Source organism: Myotis daubentonii, chromosome 4 (genome assembly GCF_963259705.1).
Source record: "Myotis daubentonii chromosome 4, mMyoDau2.1, whole genome shotgun sequence".
Lineage (NCBI taxonomy): Eukaryota > Metazoa > Chordata > Mammalia > Chiroptera > Vespertilionidae > Myotis > Myotis daubentonii.
The window spans coordinates 497501-521212 of record NC_081843.1 but is presented as its reverse complement, the minus strand read 5'-3'; the positions used below and the strand labels follow the sequence as shown (position 1 = coordinate 521212).

General features: G+C 49.6%; 1 long non-coding RNA gene and 1 pseudogene across 6 annotated transcripts in view; one reads left to right on the top strand and one right to left on the bottom strand.

Annotated features, from left to right (window-relative positions):
- Nucleotides 1-1000: 1000 nt before the first annotated feature.
- The window catches only part of LOC132232613 (uncharacterized), a 23366-nt gene continuing 654 nt past the window's right edge, over nucleotides 1001-23712 (bottom strand). The window contains exons 2-10 of one of the 6 annotated variants that reach the window (XR_009452441.1): nucleotides 23650-23705; nucleotides 12926-13128; nucleotides 10856-10949; nucleotides 9782-9881; nucleotides 7041-7430; nucleotides 6884-6932; nucleotides 5139-5907; nucleotides 3810-4174; nucleotides 1001-1460 (exon numbers count right to left, since the gene is read on the bottom strand). This is a non-coding gene — a long non-coding RNA (uncharacterized LOC132232613). Of the gene's footprint in view, nucleotides 1461-3709; nucleotides 4175-5138; nucleotides 5908-6883; nucleotides 6933-7040; nucleotides 7431-8989; nucleotides 9257-9781; nucleotides 9882-10855; nucleotides 10950-12925; nucleotides 13129-23649; nucleotides 23706-23712 lie in introns of those variants that run through there. The other 5 variants (XR_009452437.1, XR_009452436.1, XR_009452438.1 and 2 more) reach the window with 5 other exon arrangements.
- On the top strand, nucleotides 10948-11751 carry LOC132232612 (RNA-binding protein PNO1-like; annotated as a pseudogene).

Here is a 23712-nt window from a genome sequence, read left to right as displayed (position 1 = left end):
CATTTGATTTGACTTGTGAAAAAGGAGGAGAAACAGGAGGAGGAGGGAATAGGAGAGGGAGAAGTAGAAGAAGGAGAAGAAATAGAAAGACTGGGAACTCTACAACTTCAATTTAAAGTGCTACATACATGATCGAACCCGGGAGGACCAAAGCAGGAAGATAGTCTGTGTCCCAATTTACCTCAGTACCAACTTCTGTACAATGAATCCATCTTTCTGCCTAGACCTGTGGCCTCCTGGAAAGTGTCCTAGGACCTATTGACAGAGGAAGGAAAGCTTTGGCCTGGCTCCCCGATGACTTTGCACGGTATCGAGGGCCAACCAGAGAGGGGCGGCTGCAGCACGACAGCCCACGTCCGGACGTCTGTGAAGGACAGTGGGTAACAAAGCCCTCACGATGGGCAGAGGTGGGGCAGTCGCCTCCTCCCTGACTTTGCGTGGCAACAATGCCCAGCTGTGGAAGGAGATGCTGACTCAGGGCTCTGCCTTGGATTTGCAGTATCAGGCAGAGGCGCTGAGGAAGCCTGACTAGGAGATCCCTCCCAAGCTCTCTGCGCAGACGTTCCTTGGACCTTCTCGCTCAGTGGTCACAAATATTCAAAGACGTTTGCGTCTCATGTAATGCTCACCAGAGTGAAGCCTCAAAGTGGGAGATTTCATTTGTCAAAAGGATAAAGTGGCACGTTCTATATTTTCCCTCGTCAGTGGGATGTGAAAGCACAAACAAAAGAAACAAAGTCTCCTATACACACATGGAATCATGTGTTTACCGCAGGGGAAGCAGGAGGGAGGGCCAGGTGAATAATGGGGGCTCAAATGCAAGAGGGCAGAGGAGACAGACATTGGTGGCGAGCACACAGCTGAGTGTGCTATGTTGTACCATGAATTGTACAAGTGAAGGTTTTCAATGTGATTAACTGATTACCCCCAAAACAGTAATCATGAGATACTTTTTAAGTATTAAATGTTCAAGAAATGGAGACACTTTTCTGTGTTTGAATAATAAGAACATGTATTTGTTTGCCTATCATTTGTTCAGTAAAAACCAGGCGAATAATCTGTGGCGGCTGGGCAGTAGCAATTGTCTGAGAGCATTAACATTCAGACAGTTAGTGAGCAACGGAGTCTTGAAAAGGAAAGGAAGTCAATGGTTAAGTGTTACAAAACTCGGTTTTGATTCCTGGGCCCTGCCAAGCAAGGCAAGAGCTAGACACTGGGCTATAGCGTCCCTGGACGGAGGCGTGAGGACTGCGGTGGGAACCAGCGGGGTTCCTGCATCCAGTTCCCGTCTTTGGTGATGACACGCAATCTGAAACAGCACACACGAACATGCTCCCTCTCATCACTTTATCGCCTGCTGAGCTTATGTCCAGGGCTCCCGATGCTGCCTGAGGAGCTTCAGGGCACCAATGGTTTACCTCTATGCTTCCAGCGAGATGTGGGGAAAATCAGAAAGTCTCCTGAGGGGATGACATAGATGTTCTGAAAAGGCCTGAGTAATCCGCAATAGCCGACAGGGATGGTTCCCTGGTTTATAGCTAGCACACCTCCTTCAGCTTGGAGAGATTCAGGACATGAATAGCTATATCTCACAATGGCTTCAAGCCAGATGCGAGGAAAAACGGGATGGATCATGGGAGGGCTGTAACTGGTATGGGATGAAACTGGGATAATTCAGGGCTTGTCAGAGACTGGAGAAATGTGCAAGAAGAAGCACCAAGAGTAATGAAGGCAGCGACCTCTCCTGTGGCAGCGGCCACCGTGACTAGACTCAAACCCCAGCAGGGAACTGAGGTGAAGGGAAGGTTTGACCTTGAGGTGGGGTGCTACTCTATGGAAGAACTATGTGAGGGCAGGGCACTGAAACTTCCCCAGGCAGAAAAGTATGCAATCTATGTGGAAATAATTAACGGTCGAGGACATGTTCAAAGAAACATAAGTTTGGACATGAGGGAACCTAGTAATTTGGGCCCACAGGAAGAGCCTGCATTTATATCTGCAGTGCGGGTCATTTCACACGGCCCACAAGTTGATTGGGATGGTTGGCAGACAACTGCATCCAAGGATGGCCCTAGGGGGCGGCCTGGAAGTGCCCACTGTCTCTTTTCAGTAAAGAAGCAGTTCAGCAGTGTACGGAGGAGGGACTGTTGGAGTGCATAGATCATTTGAGCCCTATGGCACTGTGGGAGTGCCCACATGGCATACCTTTCACCAATACATTGGGAACTATATTGATGACTGGAAACAGCATATTTGAAGAGCTGCATGAAGACTCTTCTATGAAAACCAGACCTTGGGAACTGCACCCTCTCAATGGGAAAGTCTAAATGTGACGAGGGACATTGAACCCCAGAGGCAGGGGCACTGGGCCCTGTCCAGTCACTGAACTCACGGTGGATCTGATCAGCCTGAAATACATCAAATCCAAGCAGGATCTAGTGAGTCTGTCGGCACTGACGTACAGTGTTGGCTAAAGAGTCATGTGTTCCCAGCGGTGGGGAGAGGGAGCTCACGGCATTGTTGCTCCATCTAGTGAAGCAGCAATGTCCCCGTGAGTCCCAGGGCCCAGCAGCCTAGGCCCTGTGCTCATTTCTCTCAGGTTCTCAGGGATGTCTTGTTGCCTACTACAGGTCAATTTCTGAAAGATACACTCAATCTTCACAGAAAAGATTCATTCTAATAGATTCTATTAAATAGAACACAGCTATTTGCTTACACAGAGTCTATGGCTGCTGTCAAACTATGAGAGAGGCTTGGAGTTTCTGCAGAGACCAACAGCCACCGAGTCTGGCTGTTACAGAAACAGCTTGCAGACCTCTGCTCTAGGGTCTTGGACTCCATTTTCTTTAAAAAAAAAAAAAAAAAAGTACATTTTCATTGATTTTAGAAAGGAACGGAAAGGGGGAGATAGAAACATCAATGAAGAGAGAGAATCATGGATCCGCTGTCTCCTGCATGCCCCCTACTGGGGATCGAGCCCACAACCCAGCATGTGACCTTGACCAGAATCAAACCCAGGACCCCTCCATGCACAGGCCGATGCTCTATGAATTGAGCCAAACCAGCTAGGGCTTGGACTCCATTTCTAGTCTTTGCCGAGCTGGTTAAGAGTTTTGGAGGTCAATTTCCCTAAGGACAATCTTTTCCAAGCTAGTTAGGCAATATTGAGACTTTCCAGATAATAGGAACACTGGACCATCTGTAAATGCTTTTATGCTTCTGTGTGAAGTTGGGATACACTCCAATGAAACCAGTCCATGGCCTTTGCTGCTCTCGGCACATGATGGAACTCGGCTGCAGTGGGTGGGCTGCGATGAGTGTGTTCCCTGCAGGCCAGCCTGGGGCTCAGTGTAACTAATTGTTTGTTGCCAATGCGAACACAAACAAAGCCTGGGATGTGTTGATGTGCAGCATGACATCGCCTGGGAGCCCAGCCTGGCCCCAAAGCCACTGAGCTAATCCTTGGGGCCTCAGAGGGCAAAACCTAGCCCTGCAGAGCCTCCCCCAGCCCCAAAGAGCAGAGGGCAGCATTGAGGAGCCCAGCTCCTCGTTCAGAGACGCCTAGTGAGGCCCACAGCAGGCCCTGGTCCTCTCTCTCCAAGAGTTCAATGGCGACCCAGGACCCAGGCAGCCTGGGCCTCTGTCTTGGAGCCCAAACAATGCCCTGCAGCCCAAAACATGTCAATGATGTGAAACGCACACTCCGGTGTCTACAGATACTGCTTTATGGGAATACAGCCACACCTATTTGCTCACATACTGTCTATGACGCTGAGTCTAAGAGAAGAGATTGGAGTTTAAATACACACCTTAAGCCATTGACTCTGGCTGTTACAAAGTCTGCAGATGTGATCTCGGATCCTGGGATAACTCGATAGTCTTTGCATGGCTGGCTGAGGTCTCTGGAGAGGTCTCTTTCACTAAAGACCGTCTTTTCCACGCTGAAGGCCATTCCTGGTTAGGGGAATGCTCTCCGACACCTGCAGACATGCCTTGTGCTCTGCATGAAGCTGGCACACACTCAGATGAGGCCCGGCTACGGCAGCAGCTGCTCTCTGACAACCTCCGGATGGAACTCAGCAGCAGGGGGTCTTGGGATGAGTGTCTGCTCCCTGCAGGCCAGTCCTGTGCTCCGAGCCTTGAGACTCACTGCCAGTTGCCGTCAGAACGGTGCCTGGTGGAGCATGAAGATCAGGAGGCTCAGCTGCAGGCTGCCTGGCCCGCTGGGGGGTGGAGTGCGAGGGCGGTGGCCCAGCTCAGGCCGTTGCCTGCTTGCCTCACCTCCCAGGGAGGTCTCTGCTCCCTGGGGTGACACACCCCGGCCGTCCCCCTGCTGGAGGCGCAGGGCACTGAGGGACCAGCCAGATCTCTGCTCAGCAGGGACCAGTGGTGGCCGAGTGCACCGGGCTCTTGCCAGTGACAGGGAATTGGACAGGGTGACCGGGCTGAGCTGGAGCACCTGCGGGAGAACTGCTCCTGGGGAATCGCTGAGCCAACCACAGCTGAAGAGATGCATGCGCAGTGCGCCAGGGGGAGGGGAGGTGCGGGGCCTGCCCTCTGGCGGCGAGCACCCGGCCAGGGAGGAGATGGGAGGGACGCCGAGGCCGTGCTACCTGACCGGCTGCAGGACAGCTTCCTGCTGAAGGGCACAGGCCAGGCCCTCGCGCAGGCTGCTCCCAGCAGCATCTGCACCCGCACAGAAAGGGGCTCTCACTGCACGGCTCTGCTTACTGGTTCTTTTTGCTGTTTCTCTTTCTGTGAACCTTGACCTTGCTCAGACCAAAGGTACTTCTGGCCCCTGCTGGGGGCAGTTGGGCTGGGGGTGTTCCTGGGCGCAGAGCTCTGCCTCAGCTCCTCCTGGCTCTTTCCCGCCACCTACAGCTCTTCCCAGAAAGCCTCTCGGGCAGTTTGCAGACTGCATTAGGCGGGGCTTGCTCTACATTACAGAGCTTGGCGCCCTGGTTCCATTACTGCTGCCCCCACAGCCCTGGCTCATGTACCGCTCCGTCATCTGTGTCCTGGGCATCCCGCCACCATTGTGGCACAGTGGGCCCCCGCTAAACACCTGTGGACAAGGTCGGGGTGTCCCTGGGCCCTGGCTGGAGCAGTGTTGTGTCCACCACGCCCTTGACTCTCACCAGGGGCTGTGTCAAGGACACACGCAGGCAGCTGGGCCGGCTCTTCCTCATGGCTGGGCTGTGCAGCCCAGAGCTGGCCTCCAGGCTGCTCCAGTTACAGAGCGCTCGGTCCTATTAAGTTGACACATGGAACCAGTCACGTTGGGTATTTAGTGTCATGGTGGTGGCAGCAGCCTTTGTCCACTTCTACGGGGTCCCCCACCTTCAGGTCTCCCACTAAGGCTGCACTGATGACTCACATATCTGTGCCTCCTTTCTGAAGAAGGGAAACTCCCCAAGTGCCTTAACAGTAACTTCTTACCTGAAGTGAGAGGAAGCATCTGAGGGGTCTGTTTCTAGAAGAACCTCTTAGAGAACCCGGGGCCCGCCAGGCTCCTGCCCAGCTTCCCGCTGCGGCCTGTGGAGAAACTGCCCGTGTCCCCTGCTGCCCCTCCTCAGCAGGCAACGCCATCCCCTGGGCACAGGGGCCTTCGAAGCTCATGTTGGGATTTTACTCTCCTCCAAACGTTTCTGGGGAAAATAATGGGCTGGGCCTTTTTGGACATTCTGTTTCTGGAGCAAAATGTCCCTCTTACCCCCGTCCTTCCTGGGTGACCCGGCTTAGAACAGGCCGCCCATTTGTGGCAGTTTTCAGAGATGATTGTAAACTGGTCTGTTTCTGAGGCTGGATCTGCTGACGGCAGGAAGCACGGAGTCCCCAGCTCCGAGGCAGCCGGCTGGTCATGGAGGTGTGTCCGGGCCTCAGATACCTTGAGTTTTCCTATTTGTCCTTGGGAGAGTGACGTAAGGTTAGAATGGGGAAAGATATTCAACCTTCAATACTAGGTTTTAAAAAGAAATCTGCTGTGTTGATATGTACCTAGAGGCAAAGATTATGGTAAAACTGAAAGGAAGTACAGAGACAATTGGCATTCGAAGAAGAAAAAGAACAATGCCTGTGACTTGTCCATGTCAGCGTGACATGGTCAGAGACGATGCGAGCCTCAGAGTCCGGCCTAGTGTCAACACCTCGGAGCCGAAGCTCCTGCACAGAGAGCCCACCTGGCCCCACATAGCGGGCCCATCACCACAGGGCTGCGCCTCGCTATGGGAGCGCCAGCCCCAGGCCCTGGCCTCTCTCTCAGTGCGGCTCTGCCTGACATCACTCCCTGGCCTTTCTCTCCGAAAGTCCTAGCCAGGCACAGGGCCCCAGCACGCTTGGCCCTGAGGCCTCTCTCAGAACATTCGAGAACGTGAAGAAGCTACCCTAGAGGACAAGCCCCATAGGGACCCCGGCTCCCTAGTGGACTGGAGGGGCCAGATTTCCAGTCTGTGGCTGAGGTCCACGTGGGCAGCACTGGTGGCTTGCGTCCCCTCCTTAGGCCTAAGCAGTCCTAGCCTTGAGGGGCAGACAGTGAGGGTAAGGGGCTGCCCTCACGCTGAGGATGGCCTGTGACTTATCCACAAAGGGCTCTCTGGGTTTCAGAAAAGTAGTGCTTAACCATGGGCCACTGTTACCAGGCAACCTGGCTGTCCACTGTGACCTGGGTGAGATGTCACTCACGGAGCCTAAAGAGGCCACACACAGGAGACCACATGAAGGTGAGATGGTTCCCACATGACGGGATCTCGGAGGATCAGAGCTGTGAGATAAGAGCTGGCCCTCCTGCCAGACAGCCAATTCCTCTTTCAGCCTAGACTTGTGGGCACATGGAAGGCTCCCTATGACCTGCTGACAGAGGAAGCAAAGTCGTGGCCTGGCTTACCGGTGACTTTGCATGATGTCAATATCCAACCGGAAACTGGACGGCTGCGCTCCAACGGACCATTCGGGATGTTTGTGAAGGAGAGTGGGTAACGAACCCATCACGATGGGCAGAGATTGGGCCGTTCACCTCCTCATTCACCTTGAACATCTCCTACCTGCAGACTTTTTCCGTGGCGGTCACCTGAGGGGAAAAAGCATGAGTGAGGATACGATGGCAAAGGAGTTCAAACCCAAGGATGCTATCCTGTGGGTGTTGAGCACAAACTGGAGTGTGCTATGTTGTATTGTGTAGTTGTACAAGTTAGTATAATGTCATTAACCACATGATCCCCCAATATTTAATAATGGGATAATTTTAAAAGAATCTTTGTCAGTCTTCCTCTTGTTTTTGAAAGTAAGAGACATTCCTCTGTTTTCGAATAATGCCAGCATAGTTTTGTTTACTTGCCCCTGTTCATTAAGGATCATGGAAAGCCTCTGTTAAGACTGAGCAGTAGCAGGTGTGCTTAGGGCGTCAGCCATCAGAAAGTTATTGAGGAAGATGGCTAGGAAAATAAAAGACAATCATTAAGAGAAAACAAACACCAAGTTCTATTCCAGAGTCCAATCAAGACAATCTCTAAATATTGGGCTACAGCATCACTAAACAGAGGCGTGAGGATCGCTGTGGCAATCCAATGTTTTTAGTCTGTAGTTTCCATGTCTCTGGTGATGACATTGATGTTCTGAAAAATTTCTGAGTGGTCCGCAACAGCAGACATGGATGTTTTCCTTGATTTATATCCAAGACACCAGATTCAGCTTGAAAATATTCAGGACATGAGAAGATTTATTTTCTCAATGGTTCCAAGCCAAAGATGTGAGAAAACTGGGAAGGTTAATGGTAGAGTTATAACCTACATGGCTATAACCTAATTGGAATAATTCAGAATTGTTCATGGACTGGGAAAATGTGCAAGAGGAAACACACAAGGACGATAATGGCAGTGAGCTCTCCTGCAGCAGCTGCCACCTCGAGTAGACACAAATCCCAGCAGGACACTAAAGGTGAGGGGCAGAGTGCGACCCTTGAGGAAGTGTGCTACCCTTTACAAGAGCCATGTGAATTCTGTGATTTACAGAAGCAGGGAAACATGGATTATGTACGGAAATAATTAATGGTGGAGGGACAATGTTTAAAGAAATATACATTGTGATGAAAGGGAATTTAATAATTTGGGATGACAAGACAGAGATTGTGCATTTATATCTGCAGCTTGGGTCATTATCAAAGTTGTATAAAGTTTATTGAGATGGTGGGCTGAAAAAGGCATCCAAAGATGGACCAAAAATTGTAACATGGAAATGCCCACTGGTTCCTGCTCTAATGTAGAAGAAGGAATGCTTTGGTTGGCCCAATGGCTGATAGCCCCTTTTCAAAAAGTTTTATCCAAGTAACTATCTCTTTGGGGGAAACAATGAACTAGATAATTCAGCGACCACAGGCAAATGGTTATGAACAGAAATTGGTGTCAGAATCTAAAATAATACCTTCGCCCTCACTAAGACTAGGAGCTTTTGAGGGTCAGGTGACCAGTGAATTTTAGCTCAGGTCCATTTTGAAATAGGTCCAAATTTGATCTCACCCATTCTGTGGTTGCTCCTGGTTGTAAAATGCATAACTTAAATACTTACACCAGCGGATTTATCCCGCACACTCATCACCGATGAGTCAAGACAACTGTGGAAAGTCTAAACCAATCCATAAGAACTGTCTGTAACTGTGCAAGTATTAAGTTAGAAGCTGTACCATCTGCCTGATGAATATGAGAGATTTGTGCCACCATGAAGGATTTGCAAGATTCAGGAGTGCGGATTTGGGCACATCCTCATTACTCTTTTGGTTTGTCTTGAGAGAAAGAAGGAGGAAGAGGAGGAGGAGGAGGTTGGACAGGAAGCCAGAAAGAGAGGAGGAAAAGATGGAGAGAGTAGAGGAGGAGGAAAGAAGGTTTAGAAGAAATAGAAAGAATAAGAAAAGGATGAGAAGCAAGAGGAGGAGGAGTAGGAGATGGCGAAGAAAGAGAGAGAGGAGAAGACACAACTTGGAAATTGGCAGTGTACTCACCGATTCTTTAACTACAGGAGACCCTATGCTGCTGCTATACCATGTGGTTACTTTGTTTGAGCAACTTCAAAGTCCACATCACCTTGTTCCATATGCACCTACAGTGCAGGCAAATGCCTCCCCCTCGTGTTTCCATAGTTCAATCCAATTTGACTTCTTTCAGGTGGCAAGGTCCCCATACACCTTCATTATCTTCCCTCAGGGATGAGTCATCTCTACAGGCTGAAGGTCCTCACTGCCCTTTTCTTCCACAGGAAATACTTCTGGCTGGTTGGTTACAATGATGACGTTATGCAGAATGGGCCAAGTGAGTGGGACAATACTACTCTAGAGTTATCCACTTTTAGAGTCAGTAGCTGAGGAAGAAATCTGACTGAAATTCAGAATTCTTACTCAGTGAACTATGTTTGTGTCCGGTGCTCTTCTGTGGGGCAGGCAGGTGTCTGAGGTAAACAATGATTGCTGGCATCTGGCCCCACCTGCAACCAAGATGGAGAACCAGCGCCCAGGGGGCCTCTGGATTTTAGAGGCAGATTACTCCTCAGTTGGGTATATGACTCCATGGAATGACCTGAAAGTTTGTTTCTTTTGAGTTCAACCCAGAGAAAGACAGGCACTGTCATAGGTGCAGGTGGCTGCATGTCCCCCTCCATGCACCGCAGCAGACGTGATGGTCCTCCCAGTGTCCCCGGCAGATGGGGATTGTGGTTGGGACCTTGGGAAGGCCGGTGTGTGAGTCACAGTGCAGGTGCTCAGGATTCCCCACCTATGAGCATATCCTTGTTTACTTACCTTTGGTTCACTCAGGATGAGATGCAGCCTGTGTTTGGACTTGTCAGCAGCAGGTGTGCCGCAGGGTGTTAGCCACCAGACAGTTAATGAGGACTGGTGTCTCTGAAAAGAAGAAAACTAAGAGTTACAAAGCCAATTTCTAACTCCAGAGTCCGCCAAACAAGGCAGTTTATGAATACTGGGTGACAACATCACTAGATGGAGGAGTGAGGACCGCTGTGCCAATCCAATGGCTCTCCTGGCTTCCATTGTGAATGTCTGTGGTGATGACATAGACCATCTGACAAATTTCTGAGTTGTCCACAGCAGCACACATGGATTGTTTACATGACTTATAGCCAAGACTCAGGTTCAGCACAAAGAGCTTCAGGACATGAGTATAGATTTGTGTCAATGATTCCAAGCCAGAAGCGAGAAAAATTGGAAAGGTTCATGGTAGAAAGCTGGCAAATCTGATCATCAAGGTTCCCTGGGTTGCTGAGAGCTGGGGAAGAGGTAACTAGGGGCCAAGCTGCATAGGTGTCCTGGCTCCCCACGGACCTGTGGGCGGCCATGGCTCCAGCCCCTGGCTGAGTCCATCAGGGCATCGCTGGTGGCTTCCATCCCCATTAGTCAAAAGTCGTCCTAGCCAGAGGGGCAAACATTCCGGGTGAGGGGCTGTCATCACCCTGGGGATGGACGGAGACTTGTCCCACAGGATTTCCTGGGTTACAAAGAACAAATCTTAAACATGGGCCACCAAGTTACCGTGCAACCTGAGCTGTCCATTATGACCTGGGTGTGATGTCACTCACAGAGTCAGTAAGGGCCCTGCACGGAAGACTACATCAATGAGTGTGGGCCATACCTGATCCAACCTGGGCTGATCAAAGTAGTTACATGAGGTGACGCCTTGGGCCCTAATGTCAAACAAGGAGTCCCTGTCTCTACCTAGACCTGTTCACTCATGGAAAGCTCCCTGTGGCCTGGTGACATTGAAGCAGTCACGGCCTGTCCTCCTGATGGATTTGTCTGATGTTGATGAGTGATGTTATTTCCTTCTGGAATAATATGAGTACATTTCTCTGTACTTACCTTCTCCTCACTAATATCAGCGTGAGCTTCTGTTAGGACTGGGCCGTAGCAGGTAGCTGTGGGGCCTTAGGCATCAGTTCATGAGGAATTGTATCTATAAAAAGAAAAGAAAGGGGATTCCTGAGGATGGCCGCAGCAATGGAGGCACAGAGCGGTGTGGCCGAGGACGGTTTCACCCAGGTCACCCCCAAGGGTGGCCGGAGGGCGAAGAAAAGGCAGGCCGAGGAGCTGTCCGTGGCGGGGGAGGGCGGGATGCGAGCCGCATGGACACTGAGGAGGCCCGGCCAGGCGGCGAAGAGGTAACTAGGTTACCTCTCCGGGGACGGGTTCCTGGCTGGGAAAGAAACAAGGACAATTCCAGTCCCAGCGAACAGATACACGCCATTGAAAGGGAACTGGATGAAGATATTAACTCCTATCCTAGAACATCATGGACTTCAGATTCCTTTAACTTGAAATCGAGGAATGTAGAAATCAGGACTTGTAAAGAAACCAAGGATGTTAGCACTCTGACAAAAGCCGCCGATTTTGTGAAAGCCTTTATTCTCGGGTTTCAGGTAGAGGATGCACTTGCTCTCATTAGGTTGGATGACCTCTTCTTAGAGTCCTTGGAAATTACAGATGTGAAGCCTCTAAAGGGAGACCACCTGTCAAGGGCAATAGGGAGAATCGCTGGCAAAGGAGGAAGAACCAAATTCACCACAGAGACTGTGACACGGACGCGGATAGTTCTAGCTGATGTGGAAGTTTATATCCTTGGCTCTTTCCAAAATATCAAGATGGCAAGAACTGCCATTTGCAACCTCATCCTGGGAACTCCTCCATCAAAGGTTTATGGCAATATTCGAGCTGTGGCTAGCAGAGCAGCAGATCGATTCTGATTTCAAATCAGAGACTTTTTCTTGTCTTTGGACTGTAGAGAAAAGCAGCTTACAAGTGGTCCCAAGAAATCATGTGAAGAATTTTTGGTCACTTTAAACCTCAGTCTGTCAGTTCTTAGCCAGAAGCATAAACCCGAAAGGAAAACTGTGATAGTATTCATTCAACAGCTTTGAGGATAATTTAAGTATCAAAATTTCAGACCATTATTATACTTAACCATTAATTACAATTTATCTTATTTTAAGTTACATGCATAATTTCTAGTTCTCTTATTTGGAGGAAATATTATTTTTCTATTTGAATTTGTTTTTAAATTATAGATTTATAAACATTTCTTCCCTATGAGTTGTAATTAAAGAACTATTCCCAGGAAACCTCTCTGAATCATGTCCCTCAATACTGGTGATGTGACTATTTTAGAATCAGGTTATAAGCAGCAGTTTGGCTACACTGTGTGAACCAAAAGGTTAACCTTTCTACCTATTTTGCCACTTGTAAAATTAAAAATTTTTATCACAATAAAAAGAAAAGAAAAGAAAATCATTCATTCAGTGTTAAAAAACAAGTTCTAATCCAGATTCCACTCAAGACACTTAGTAAATATTGGGCTATGCCATGTAACACTAAATGGAGGAGTGGGGGCTGTGGTGGCAATCCAATGGGGTTTCTGAGTTCTCTTTCCATGTCTGGGGTGATGACACAGACATTCTGAAAGTTTTCTGAGTGCTCCAGAACAGTGGACATGGATGGTTTACTTGATTTGTATCCCAGAGATCTAATTAAGCATGAAGAGATTAATTTTGTCACAGGTTTCAAGCCAGATATGAGAAAAACTGGAATGGATCATGGTAGTGTTATAACCCACACAAGAGGAAAGTCGAATAATTCAGAATTTGCCAGGGAACAGAAAATTTTCAAGAGGAAGCAAGCACAACAGAGTAACAAAGACAGTGAGCTCTTCTGCGACAGTTGCTACCTTGATTAGACTCAAATCCCAGCAGGACCCTAAAGGTGAGGGGAGAGTTTGACCTCTGAGGTGGTGTGCTACTCTATGTGACATGTAAATGCCCATTCTCCCTTGTTTTAAATTATGAAGAAGCAGTTCAAAAGTTTATGGCAGTGGTAATGTTGGAGTTGATTGGTAATGTGAGTCCTATTGCCCACTCTGGGAGTGCCCACATGGCATACCTTTCACCAATGCACAGCGAACTATATTGATGACTGGAAACAGCATATTTGAAGAGCTGCATGAAGACTCTTCTATGAAAACCAGACCTTGGGAACTGCACCCTCTCAATGGGAAAGTCCAAATGTGATGAGAGACATTGAACCCCAGAGGCAGGGGCACTGGGCCTTTTCCAGTCACTGAACTCACGGTGGATCTGATCAGCCTGAAATACAGCAAATCCAAGCAGGATCTAGTGAGTCTGACTGGCCCTGACGTACAGTGTTGGCTAATGAGTCATCTGTTCCTAGCAGTGGGGAGAGGAAGCTCACTGCATTGTTGCTCCATCTAGTGAAGCAGAAATGTCCCCGTGAGTCCCAGGGCCCAGCAGCCTAGGCCCTGTGCCTAATTCTCTGAGATTCAAAGGAAGCCTTATTGCCTAATACAGGTCAAGTATATGAAAATCAAACTTTATTGTTCACAGAAAAGATCTATACTAATAGAGCCACAGGTACTTATTTACATAGAGTCAATGACTGATATCTAATAATGAGGAGAGGCTTGGAGTTTCTGCAGAAATCGTAAGCCATTGAGTCTCTGGCTGTTACAGAAACAGCTTGCTGACCTCTGACCTAGAATTCCCTTTATAATCATTAAACAGTTGGTTAAGAATTGTAGAGAGGTCTTTTTCCCTAAAGACAAAAATTTCCATGCTTATTATTTACTAATGCCCCAGTGCACAAATTCATGCACATGGAAAGGAAATGAAGTAGAAGAAATATTTTAATAATGCTATTTGCCCTTTATAATAGAATTGTGAACCAAATTCATGATCAACAATGACAGATGGAAACACTTGTGTGATTGGTGCCAGTTAGAGCTGTATATGTATTGCACATGTGTGAGTCAACTTAGCCTTTTATATATAGACTAGGGGCCCAGTGCATGAAGATTCGTGCACGGTGGTGTGGGGGGATCCCTCACCCCAGTGGTTGGCAAACTCATTAGTCAACAGAGCCAAATATCAACAGTACAACGATGGAAATTTCTTTTGAGAGCCAAATTTTTTAAACTTAAACTATATAGGTAGGTACATTGTTATTAACTTAATTAGGGTACTCCTAAGCTGGCCTTTGTTAAAAATGTCCTCAATCTGTAAGGTTGACCCCTTACAACTCTCCCATCCACACTCATCTTGCATATTTGTTTCATCTATCTTTTGTCACCCGCACGCGATTTGTGGACGCGACTAGCACTAACCACTGCACAATGAGACTGCTGACTGACTGGCTCACTCAACTCCTGCATGAATCGTGTGTGCCTCCCCTGTGCTTCGTATCCCGCAGCCCGCCTGCACTGCGTCTCCCGTCGCCCAACCGACCAACAACCCCCACTTCTTCTAATGCCACTTCTTCAAAATAGACTTGCCCAGGCCAAAAACCGACTTCTGTGCATGGGCCACGAAGTTTCAATCGCACTGCACGTGCATGCCCGCTCATGGTATTTTGTGGAAGAGCCACCCTCGAGGGGCCAAAGAGCCGCCGCATGTGGCTTGCGAGCCATGGTTTGCCAACCACTGCCTCAGCCTGACCTGCACCCTCTCCAATCTGGGAGCCCTCAGGGGAGCCCTCTCCAATTCGGGAGTTTCTGTCTGTCTGTGCAATCATATGAACGAATTGTCTGAGACCCCCAACCCAGTTTGGTTTGTTGCTCACAGAATAATAGAGGCATTTTTTTTCTTTGCCTCATTGGTGGTAATTTCCTGGAAGTTTTAGGATATCTTCCCTTGAATTTTTCCTAGACAATCTGACTTTACTTATGTCTTCACCTTTGCTTTCCCTCCATCACCCACCACAACAGTAACTTGCTCCAGGCTCACTTTGCTCTAGTGTCTAGAAGATCTGTCTACCACCAGAACTATGATTCCCAGCATTCTTGGTGCTCTGGGCTTCTGCTTCTGGTCCTGGGGCTGCCATCAGAACTATTCCCAGAATTCCTGGTGCTCCCCACTCTGGGAGTGACCGAGGGAGTCACGGCCCCCCAAGCCTTCAGCTCTCCTGCTCTGCTCTCCGCCTGGCGCCTGTGTATGCAAATTAACCACCATCTTTGTTGGGTTAATTTGCATATTCACCATGATTGGCTGGTGAGCATAGCGAAGGGACGGTCAATTTATATGTTTCTCTTTTATTATATAGGATGCTAGGGGCCGAGTGCCCTCAGCCCTGGACTGCACTCTCTCTAATCTGGGACCCTTCACCTCGAAGGATGTCCTACTGCTGGTTTACAGGGATCGGTCCTAAACTGGCAGTCGTACATCCCTCTCACAATCCGGGACTGCTGGCTCCTAACCACTCACCTGCCTGCCTGCCTGCCGGCCTACTCACCCTCAACTGCCCCCCGCCGCCGGCCTGCTTGCCCCCAAATGCCCCCCGCACCAGCCTGCTCACCCCCACCTTCCCTCCCCACTGGCCTGCTTGCCCCCAACTGACCCCCTGCTGCCCTACTCACTCCAAATTGCCCCTCCACCCCCGCTGTCCTGATCACTTCCAACTGGCCCCCACTGATGGCCTGCTCGCCCCCAACTGGCCTCCCTGCTGGTCTGCTTACCCGCAATGGCCCCGTCCCCCATCAGCCTGATCACAAAAAACTGCCATCCCATCCTGGCCTGATCACCCACAACTGCCCTCCCCTCTTGGCCTCTAACCGCCTCTACCTCAGCCCTGCCACCATGGCTTTGTCCAGAACAACGTCTGGAAGGTCTCCTGGAAGGTCTCCCAGTCTAATTAGCATATTACCCTTTTATTAGTATAGATAGAGGCCTGGTGCATGGGTAGGGGTCCTGCTGGGGTGCCTGGCCAGCCTGGGTGAGTGGCTGAGGGCCTTTTTCAGGCTCACCACACCTCCTTCAGTGTGGGGGTACCCACTGGGGTGCCTGGCCAGCCTGGGCGAGGGGCTGATGGCTTTTTGCATGCTGGCCAAGCCCCCCAGTGGGGACCCAAGCTCCCAGCCTCTCCTTTTTTCTTTTCAGCGCCTCCTTGAGTGGAGGCCAGGGCGGGCTGGAAGCAGGTATCTGGATTTATTTATCCTCTATAATTGAAACTTTGTAGCCTTGAGCGGAGCCCAGGGCCTGCCAGGGCAGGCAGAAAGCTTGGCTTCCTCCATCGCCAGGGCAACCCAAGCCTCCTGCTGCTCCAGCTCCATGGCCGCTTCCATCTTAGTTGGGTTAACTTGCATACTCATTCCTGATTGGCTGGTGGTGTAGCAGAGTGATGTTAATTTGCAAGTTCCTCCTTTATTAGTGTAGATCAGGGGTGGGCAAACTTTTTGACTCGAGGGCCAGAATGGGTTCTTAAACTGGACCGGAGGGCCGGAACAAAAGCATGGATGGAGTGTTTGTGTGAACTAATATAAATTCAAAGTAAACATCATTACATAAAAGGGTACGGTCTTTTTTGTTTGTTTGTTTTATTCATTTCAAACGGGCCGTAGTTTGCCCACGGCTGGTGTAGATACTAGGGGCCCAGTGCACGAGGCTGCGGTACACACAGGGGTGGGTCTCAGCCCATCCTCCACACCACGGCCCCCTGCCCCCGTCTGCCAGCAACCCTGCTCCCACTGCCACTGCCACTGCTCCAATGAGCTGATGGCGCCAGCCCCACTTGTACCCCCTGAGGGCACAGAGTGATTGGAGTCAGTGCCAGCAGTGGGTGCAAGAGAGGTGGTGCTGTCAGCAGGTGTGAGCAGCAGCTGCTGTCCCAATCGCCCCTCAGGAGCAGGGGGAGGTGGAGAAGCCCTCAGGGACAATCAGAGCTGGCAGCTGCTGCTCACACCTGCTGATGGCGCTGAGCAATCGCGACTGGCACCAGGTACCAGCAGCAGGTGTGAGCGGTGGCTCTGGCGCCAGGTGCTGGTGCAAGCAGGACTGGCGTTGGCAGTGGGTGCGAGTGGCAGCTCTGGCACCAGCAGCAGGTGAGAGCAGGGCAATCTCCGGCAGTGGGTGCGAGAGGTGGCTGCCGGCCCTGATCTCCCATCAGGCGCAGGGGGAGGCAGAGAAGCCGTCAGGTGTCATAGGGGCTGACAGCCAGTACTCACACTTGCTGACCTTGCTGAGTGATCGGGGCCAATGCTGGGCATCAGCAGTCGGTGTGAGCAGTGACTCCGGCACCGGCTGTGGGTGCAACTGGGCCGGTGCCAGCAGCAGGTGCGAGTGCCGGGTGGGACTGTTTTTGCGCAAGAGAAAGAATTTTCAGTAACCACTACAGGCTCGCCCTAATGACAGTGACAGGCACCGTGCCTTGGTCTGGTGCCCCCGCCCTGATGACAGTGACAGGCACCGTGCCTTGGTCTGGTGCCCCCGCCCTGATGACAGTGACAGGCACCGTGCCTTGGTCTGGTGCCCCCGCTCACCTGCTCTACAATTCCGCTGTGGCCTATATCTGCTGTGTTATGCGCACACCCCCGATGGTCAGTGCACATCATAGCGACCAGTTGTTCGTTTGTTCTGCCATTCGGTCTATTTGCATATTAGCCTTTTATTAAATAGGATACTAGAGGTTCGGTGCACGAATTCGTGCACTAGTGGGGTCCCTCTGCCAGGCCTGCAGGATCAGGTAGAAAAAAGCTCTCCGACATTCCCCGAGGAGTCCTGGATTGCAAGAGGGTGCAGGCCAGGCCGAGGGACCCCACCAGTGCACGATTGGGGCCTGGGAGAGACACGGAAGGTTGGTCGGCTGTGGAGGAACCTCAGGAGGGCTCCAGGATGTGTCTGGGCCATCTGGCTCAATCCCGACCTGACGGACCCCAGCAGCAAGCTAACCTATTGGTGGAGCGTCTGCCCCCGCTGGTCAGTGCACATCATAGGGAGCGGTTGAGCGGCCTTAGCATATCATTAGCATATTAAGCTTTGATTGCTTGAACGGCCAACAGGTCAACCACACACAGCATATTAGGCTTTTATCATATAGGACTAGAGGTCAGATGCACAAAATTCGTGCACGGGGGAGGGGTGTCCCTCAGCCTGGCCTGTGCCCTCTTGCACTCTGGGACTCCTTGGAGGATGCCTGCCTAAGCTGTCAGTTGGACATCTCTCTTGCAGTCTGGGACCCTTCACTCCTTACCGCCCGCCTGCTGTGGAGGTGGGAGAGGCTCCTGCCACAGCCACTGTGCTTGCCAGCCTTGAGCCCAGCTTCTGGCTGAGCGGTGCTCCCCCTGTGGGAGCGCACTGACCACCAGGGGGCAGCTCCTGCATTGATTGTCTGCCCTCTGGTGGTCAGTGCACATCATAGCAACCAGTCATTCTGCCGTTTAGTCAATTTGCATATTAGTATTTTATTAAATAGGATAGAATAAACTTGCTTAAGTAGACATGCTTTCTGATGTAGGTAAACTTTTTCCAGGCCAGTGAAGCACCCCAACTTCTCTTTCAGGTGATTGTCAGCAACACAGCAGTAAATATCAACACAAAGCAGATCATTATTGTAGATCACGCAGGAAGAACAAAGGGTAAAATATGTAACTGCAGCAGTGTTTGTCTATATTCTGTACAGTGAGAAAACCTGAAGTCATTGTCAAGGTCCACCATTTCTTACTTCTTTTCAATTAGGTAAAATTTCTAAGCTTTTAATTCTCCGTTTTCTGGCTAATGAAAAGAAAATAGTATTCCACCAAGTCTCCTATCTACCTACTCCAGGACTTCTGTGAGGATCAAATGAGATGAGGCATGGGAAAACACTTCACAGATATTTGGTTAAAGTGGGAAATGTTTCAACCTGTGTTTGTGTGCTGAAGAAAATGCAAGGGGCTATTCGTTGCTAGGTAGGGGAAGCTGGGCATTGCTACATGATGTCATTACCCAGCAACCACAGCCACCGTTTCCAGGCTGGGCTGGGCTGTGGGCTGCATTTTGTGCCATGGGGTTTCGGCAGAATCAGCTGAGTTTTCCAGCGTGGTGGCAGGGCCTGTGTCCCACTTGGGGGAAGCAAAGTATTGCTTTTTGGGCTCCAGGTCTGCAGTGCCATTTCTTTCTCTTTCTTTTTTTAAAAAAATATATTTTTTATTGATTTCCGAGATGAAAGGAGATAGAGGGGGAGAGATAGAACAACAATGTGAGACAATCATTAATCGGTTGCCTCTGGCTTGCCCCCTGTTAGGGATTGAGCCTGCAACCCAACCCGGCCATGTACCTTGACTGGGAATTGAACCCGGGACCTCTTGGTCTATGGGACTACGCTCAATCCACTGAGCCACCACAGCCAGGCTCTGCGGTGCCATTTCTTTGTGCACGTCAGGCCAGCTCCTGAGCACCTACCCCCTTGTGGTCAGTGCGTGTCATAGTACCAGTCGGAAGGTGGGAAGGACATGTAGTATATTAGCCTTTTATATAGATAGATTCTTTATACATTGCTGATTGTAGGAACACTATGGAATGCCTGCAAAACGTTATCATCGTGTGTAAAGTTGGTGCACACTCACATGAAACCATTTCTTTTTATATTTTGCAAATTTTGCATAACAAGCACACTTCTAGCTGTTTCACTGCTGTTTTTGATGTAAGAACACGTTTCTACTTTGCAGTCTCATCTTTGAAGAGCATATATTTTAAAAATATTTTATTGATTTTTTACAGAGAGGAAGGGAGAGGGTTAGAGAGTTAGAAACATTGATGAGAGAGAAACATCGATCAGCTGCCTCCTGCACAGTCCCCACTGGGTATGTGCCCGCAACCAAGGTACATGCCCTTGACCGGAATTAAACCTGGGACCCCTGAGTCCGCAGGCCGACACTCTATCCACTGAGCCAAACCAGTCAGGGCTTTGAGGAACATATTAATCCTCTGATGTTCATATTTAACTGAAATAAAAAAATGAGCCCTGGCCGGTTAACTCAGTGGTTAGAGCATCCACCTGCATACCAAAGGGCCATGAGTTCGATTCCTGGTCAAGGGCACAAACCTCGGTTACAGGATCCCCAGGCCCAGTATGGACGCGTGCCATGTGTCTCTCTCATGCCAATGTTTCTCTCTAGCTCCCTCCCTCCCACTCTCTTTAGAAATCAATGGGGAAAATACTTCCGTGAGGATTTAAAAAATAAATAAATGAGAAGAAAAAGATATGAAACCATCCATTTCCTAGAAGTTGGAAGAGAACATTTGTTCTATGATCTTGAATTTCCGCTTGACTGAGCAATAAACAAACCTGGCCAAGGAACCACTGCCTCCACTCTCAGTGACTAACCAGCCCCGAGGCGTCCCAGGCACAGGACGAAGATACCTTTGGCTCTATGAGGAGGTAGTCACTTCATTCACTAAGCAAGCTGGTGAGCGCCTGCTAGAGCGATCCATGTCTTCAACGGGAGAATAGAAGTTTCCAGGACATTTCCCAAACACCATTGTCTTCATCTCCTAAGTTCCTGTGGCAGCTACATATGACAGGGAGGCAATGCCAAACAACAATGCCAATGCAGCCCTGACACAGGGACAGAGAAAAGCGCCTGTTCTGAGGGAGAGGCTGGGCACAGGCTCAGGCTGTGGGCCTGACTCTGAGCCACACGCTGCTCCTGTCAGCACTCGCCTCCGGAAGTCACAGCTCACGCTGCTGAGCTTTTAGGATTCAGTCGCTCACCTCGACGTGATTTCTATGAAACTTGCTTCTTAGAGAAATAAAGCTTTGAAAGGTGTGGCACAAAACATGCTCCTAAATATTTGTAAAGGGATGAAGCAAAGCATGAACCTCAGGACCTAAAATGCACGCTCCCCATAAAGGGGACAGTAGTTGTGTCTAGTGTCCTCAGGTTTGCAAAGTGACATGCAGGTGCCTTCACCCCCCACCCCCCAAAGGGAGAGAAGTGCCCCCTCTGAGCGCCTCTGCGGCTATCACCTGGGAAGGCACCAGCTGCTGAGGACAGGTGTCCTGCTCACCATCCACCACCCAGGTCTCAGGGCGAGAATGACCTACCACTGTTCTCTCCCCATACACTTTTGCAAATAATGAATGAACAAATGAGCAAGTGAGTGAAATGAGTGAGCAAATGAATGAGTGCGTGAGTGGATGAATGAATGAGTGTGTGAATGAGTGATTGAGTGAATGAGTGAGTGGATGAATGAATGAGTGAGTGGATAAATGAATGATGAGAAGATGAGTGATTTCAGTAGAGATTATAAGACATCGAGTCTCTGGCTGTTACAGGAAAAACGTGCAGATGTGATTCAGGATCTTGGGTTCCTATGATAACCTCTGTGTAGCGGCTTAACAACTTTGGAGAGGTCTATTTCACTAAAGAGAATCTTTTCCATGGCAGTAAGTCCTTCGTTAGGCACTCCTGACTGCAGAGCACTGCAGAACATGTGTAATACCGTGTGTGAAGGTGAGCACTCTCCAGGGAAGCCAGTCTTTGTCAGCTGCTGCTGTCTGCACAGGCCCAGGACGGAGCTCAGGCAGAATGGGGCACTGGAATAAGTGCCTGTCCCTGCAGGTGGGCCTGGTGCTCAGATCCGTCAGACACACTGTAGCTGCCATTGGCAACACAAGTACAGAGCTTGTGACTTATCCATGTGCAGAGTGACGTCACTGAAGACTGCTAATGCCGAAATATAAAGTCCTGCCCTGAATGCGTCCCAAACACCACTAGTTTAAGTCTATTTCATGGTCGGTAGTGACACACTGAGGAGACCTCAGCAAAGTATTTCTTTAAAATATATTTTTCTTGATTTCAGAGAGGAAGGGCGAGAGAGAGGGAAACATTGATGAGAGAGAATAAGTGATTGGCTGCCTCCTGCATGCCCCACATTGGGGATCGAGCCCACATCCTGGGCCTGTGTCCTTCACTGGAATCAAACCTGGGACCCTTCAATTGCACGCTGATGCTCTAGTCACTAAGCAAAACTGGCTAGTGCCTCTGCAAAGTTTCTAAGCTGCTATGCAAAGGTTCAAATAGGAATCCTGCCAAGAACAGTCATTTTCCCTCCGTAGAACTTCACTTACAATCCCAAGCAACAGCATGGAAGGAAAGTGATACAGAAATGCCTCCGGAGGTCTGCCTGAGTCTAAACCACGGCAGCTCGCGCAGCACCTCTGAGATGCTCGGAGGCCTGACACGCTGGGTGACGTCCCTGCTCGGGGACGATGACACTAGAAGTTGTGCGCGGCCTTTCTCTGCTGCTTTGTGCAGTAAAATAATGATGTGCTGGACAACATGGTTCCCACAATGTAATGATAGTGTTTTTCAAAAGTATTATTCACAGAGTAGCACGTCCAAAATCACTGCATTTTTCCTTTCCTCTAGCTTATGAACAACACATTTAGTTTAAAGAGCATCTTCATACAATTGCCTTCCACCAATTTTGTGAGTAAACTGAAGGTCAGTGACTTAGACGTGCATGAGGGGAACAGTCCAGAGCTCAACCCAGGGCTGCTGTGACCAGCCCCTTCCCACCAGGGTGCCTCTACCCACAATTCGCAGTCTCCCACTAACTTCACCACAAGGAAACAAAGAAACCCTTCGGAGAAAATGTGCATCTCAAAATAGCAACTTGAAGAATGTGGTAAAACTAGAAATTCACCCTCCACTTTTCAAAGAGTGAGAGTGAAAAACTTTGAATGTTACCTCTTCTCTAATTGTCTAAACGCCTTCAATGGGGCCCTAGCCAATTACGAAGCAGCACCTGAGATGGACCACTTATTGACAAGAAACCATGGACGTCTATGCCTGATTATAATGCCGCTGCGCACCCCACTGCAGGCAATGGCCACTAAATCACATCCTGGGGCCAATCGGTTAGAGCTCAGCGTCAAATTATATTACAAGCTGTTCATCTCACCCTCCTTTTCTAATTAATTTTCTATAAAAAGAGATGTTTAGCCCTAGCTGTCGAGTAAGACTCCCTCCACGTTCTGCGTGGAGTAGGGTTCGGTATCTGAAAGAGGAGCTGCACAGCAAATGAGAGAAAAAGACACGAGATAATTTTGCAATATTGGGGGACCAGGCGGCAAGTCCTGAAGGACTTCCTCCTTGCTCAGGCCCTCACCAAGCTTTTATTGATCTGGGATGCACCCATAGCATAGCCCTTAGGCAGGTGACCCCCTAGTAACAAGCAGACTAGCCCATCAGCAAGGATTTACATAATAATAAATGGGGGAGTAGTTTCAGCTACCACTGTCTGGACAAACGGAGGTGACGCCTAGCTCTGAGCTTTGCTAGGGCTTCAAAGGCACCCAGCCTTGGGGGGGTGGGGTGGTTCGGGGAGTTCTCTGTCTATGCTTATCAGATAGTGAAGGCAATAAACAGTTTCCCACACCTAGCCAATTTGGTTCATTGGATAGAGCTTCGGCCTGCAGACTAAAGAGTCCCAGGTTTGATTCCTTCAAGGACACAGGTGGGGGTTGTGGGCTCCATCCCCAGTAGGGGGCGTACGGGAGGCAGCTGATCCATGATTCTCTCTCATCTTTGATGTTTCTACCTCTCTCTCCCTCCCCCTACCTTTCAAAAAGCAAATATATGTCACAGACCTTCAGTTTACTCAGAAAAATCACTGGAAGGCAATTTTATATATATACACAGACACAGAGAGAGATGTTCAGAGTCTATTTCCAGCTCTGTGACCAGTGACGGCGTTATCCCCGCAGCGTTCTCTCTGGAGGGAGAGTGAGCAGCTCCTGCAGAAAGTGCAGAGCACTGGCAGCTGCTTTACTCCGGCTCCACCAGAGAAAAGACTGAAAGCCCTTGGCAATCTGAATGAATGGGAACTTCTTACCTCTAGCAGGAGTCACTGCACCCACTACAGCTGCGGCGTTCTCAGAACACGGCCTCCTATTAA